Raw genomic sequence first — 4,142 nt, 5'->3', positions numbered from 1 at the left:
AGGACTCGGGAGAAGGAGAAGGAGTACCGGACAAAAAGCGTCGTCGTCCTCCTTCGCGGTCTCCTCACTTCCGAGTCCCAAAGAATGTCCGATCGGCGCCATGACTTGCTCGACGTCAGATAGCGAGAAGATCGTCATCAACTGCGGCGGAGTCCGCCACCAGACGTACCGCAGCACGCTGAAGACGCTGCCGGGCACGCGGCTGTCGTGGCTGACGGAGCCCGATGCCTTCAGCAACTTCGACTACGACCCCAAGTGCGACGAGTTCTTCTTCGACCGCCACCCCGCCACCTTCGCCTTCATCCTCAACTACTACCGCACCGGCAAGCTGCACTGCCCCGGGGGACGTGTGTGGTCCTCTGTTCGAGGAGGAGCTCGCCTTCTGGGGCATCGACGAGACGGACGTTGAGGCGTGCTGCTGGATGAACTACCGCCAGCACCGCGACGCCGAGGAGGCCCTGGACAGCTTCGAGAACCCCGAGCCCGACGCGCCCGACGAGGACCCGGCGCTCACCGGCGGCGCCGACGGAGACCTGAAGCGGCTGTGCGTGCAGGAGGACGGCCGCCGCGCCACCTGGTGGCAGGTGTGGCAGCCCTACATGTGGGCGCTCTTCGAGGACCCCTACTCGTCCAAGTACGCCGGGTGAGTGACCCGCGTCCGCCTCTCGTTGGGTGAATGCTCCAAAACATTCACACATATGCTTTTCTACACCAACATTCATCCATTTATTATTATTATTATTGTGTGAATGTTCCAAAACATTCACACATATGCTTTTCGACACCAACATTCATCCATTTATTATTATTATTATTGCCTGAATGCTCCAAATCATTCACACATACGCTTTTCTACACCAACATTCATCCATTTATTATTATTTGTATTATTATTATTATTGTGTGAATGCTCCAAGACATTCACACATATGCTTTTCTACACCAACATTCATCCATTTATTATTATTATTATTGTGTGAATGTTCCAAAACATTCACACATATGCTTTTCTACACCAAACATTCATCCATTTATTATTATTATTATTATTGCCTGAATGCTCCAAATCATTTCACACATACGCTTTTCTACACCAACATTCATCCATTTATTATTGTTTGTATTATTATTGTTATTGTGTGAATGCTCCAAGACATTCACACATATGCTTTTCTACACCAACATTCATCCATTTATTATTATTATTGTGTGAATGCTCCAAAACATTCACACATGCTTTTCTACACCAACATTCATCCATTTATCATTATTATTATTGTGTGAATGCTCCAAAGCATTCACACATATGCTCTTTTACTCCAAAATTCATCCATTTATTATTCTTCAATATTATTCTCCAGATTTTGGCGCGTTCTACCTTCCACATTTTTCACCCAATTCAAACCGTTCCAACTTCAAACTGTTCGACCTATTCAGGAAAAGCTTTCCCTTGACAAATTCCACAAATTCCCAGATTTCCCAGATTACCATGTTTTCCGGGACATTTTTCCCATTCAAAATTAATTGGCCATTTTTCAAACTTCCACCATTTCCACATTTTTCAACCTGTTCAAACCATTCCACCTTCAACACATTCCACTCATCCTGGAAATTCTAACTACAATTTTCCCAAGTTACATTTTTTTTCCAGGAATTCCCAGAATTCCACGTTTTTTCCAAACCCTTTTTTCACCCTTTTTTCTGTCGACTACTCCTCCCACTTTTTTCAACACATTTTAACCGTTCCACCGTCAAAACATTCCTCTTCATTAGGACAAAAAACTAAATAGTTTTTTGAACTAGAAAAATTCCCCGGTTTTCCAGAAATGTTAGGAATTCTCCATACATTGGAAATACCATTTCTCAATTTAAATATGTTACGACTTCAACATTTCTCGACCGATTTGTAGAAAATCCAGCATTCAGAACATTCAAATGTTTTAGCATTTTCAAAAAAATCCAAGTTCACAAGTTCCAAACCAAATTCCGGTTTCTGGAAATTCAAACTCTCCAACATTCAAACTATTCTTACATTCATACTACATTCTGTCACTTCAACTTCAGCATTGGAGCATTCACACCTCACCTGTTTCAATTTATTCTTCTTCTTCTCCAGATTTTGGCGCGTTCTACCTTCCACATTTTTCACCCGATTCAAACCGTTCCAACTTCAAACTGTTCAGCCTATTCGGGAAAAGCTTTCCCTTGACAAATTCCAAAAATTCCCAGATTTCCCAGAATTATGGCTTTTCCGGGACATTTTTCCCATTCAAAATGAATTGGCCATTTTTCAAACCTCTGCCATTTCCAAATTTTTTAACCTATTCAAACCATTCTACCTTCAACATATTCCACTCATCCTGGACATTCAAACTTACCTTTTTCCAAGTTCAAAAAAATTCCAGGATTTTTCTGAATTCCTGGTTTTCCAAAGCCCTATTTCCACCCTTTTTTTTGGCGACAACTCCTTCCACATTTTTCAACACATTTCAACCGTTCCACCATCAAAACATTCCTCTTAATGAGGACAAAAAACAAAGTTGTTTTTTGAACTGGAAAAATTCCCTGTTTTCCCGAAATTCCAGGAATCAGGACAATAAACAAAGTTCTTTTTTGAACTGGAAAAATTCCCGGTTTTCCCGAAATTCCAGGAATTCCGTAATAGCATTTCTCAATTCAACATGTTATTACTTCAACATCTTCAACTCATTCTGACCATTCAAGTTTTTTTTTACCATTTTCAAAAAAATCCCGCTTTTCACAAAATTCACCATTTTTTTCTGAATATTCCTTTGAAATCAATGGGACATTCTTTAAAGTTCCACAATTCCAACATTTTTCATCTGATTCAAACTGTTCCTACTTCAAAATATTCAACCTGTTCAGAAATTGTGTTCTACTTCACCAATTCTAAAAAAAAATCCCGGATTTCCCATAATTCCTTTTTTTTTTTTTTTTTGCATTTTCCCCATTCAAAATGAATGGTTTATTCTAGATCATTATTCTTGGTTCAGTTTTAGGTTTATTCCAGATCATCATTCTTGGTACAGTTTTAGGTTTATTCTAGATCATCATTCTTTGTTAAATTTTAGGTTTTTTCTTGATCATCATTCTTGGTTCAGTTTTAGGAGTATTCTAGATCATCATTCTTGGTTCAGTTTTAGGTTTATTCTAGATCATCATTCTTGGTTCAGTTTTAGGTTTATTCTAGATCATAGTTCTGTGTTCAGTTTTAGGTTTATTCTAAATCATCATTCTTAGTACAGTTTTAGGTTTATTCTAAATCATCATTCTTGGTTCAGTTTGAGGTTAATTATAGATAAAGCATACAGCCACGTATTAGTTTCACACACGCATCAAAACGTTCACTTTCCCTCCAACAAAAACAGACTTGATGAGAGACAACAAACATAATAAAACAATCACTTCCTGTACAATGTCTGCTCTCACTGGGATAAAGACTGATGGGATGTTTATATATTTCCCTTTACATCAACAATTCATCATAATCCTCACAAAGGGTTAAAAAACAAAAACAAGCATGTTTTCGTGTCTTTCTGGCCATCTCCGGCTCTAAGTTGGATGTCAAAGTTGACCAACATGTCAGATTATGTCCACAACCTTCTTCTATCCAGGTGAGAGACATTATTTATCGTCTCGAATGAACTTTCACCAACTCAGAGGCGATGCAGCAGCTCAATATGCCAATATAGCAGCAAAAGCAATAGTGCTCTGTGATCACAGCGCCACTAAAAATATTAACTCTGCGTTAGCACTTATAATAACAGTATCGCTAATACTTTTTAATATTCAGGTCACGACATGTAAATGGAGTATTGTTGGTGGTTTTGGGGTATTAGTATGATATTTACATTACCTACTTTTATAGTTGTCTGCCATGATATATGAGTATTAGTATGATATTTGTATGTTGTACTTTTACAATTGTCTGCCATGATATATGAATATTAGACACTGACTGGTTTTACACTGCAGGATGGAAAAAAGGTTAAAAGTCCAAAGTGGTTCGTAACAATAAATAGAAAAAAAGATTAGTGGCACTAGAGGAAGATCTATGACAGAGTGGCCATAAAGACGATGATCAATTACTATATGGCGTCAAATTGCCTTCATTTGACGAG

General features: G+C 38.9%; 1 pseudogene; it reads left to right on the top strand.

Moving 5' to 3' along the window:
* Window positions 1-43: 43 nt before the first annotated feature.
* On the top strand, window positions 44-647 carry LOC133652279 (potassium voltage-gated channel subfamily C member 1-like; annotated as a pseudogene).
* Window positions 648-4,142: the final 3,495 nt, after the last annotated feature.

Source organism: Entelurus aequoreus, linkage group LG06, assembly GCF_033978785.1.
Source record: "Entelurus aequoreus isolate RoL-2023_Sb linkage group LG06, RoL_Eaeq_v1.1, whole genome shotgun sequence".
NCBI classification, from domain to species: domain Eukaryota; kingdom Metazoa; phylum Chordata; class Actinopteri; order Syngnathiformes; family Syngnathidae; genus Entelurus; species Entelurus aequoreus.
Note: the sequence above shows the minus strand (reverse complement) of the source record. Positions and strands in the feature narration are given on the sequence as shown.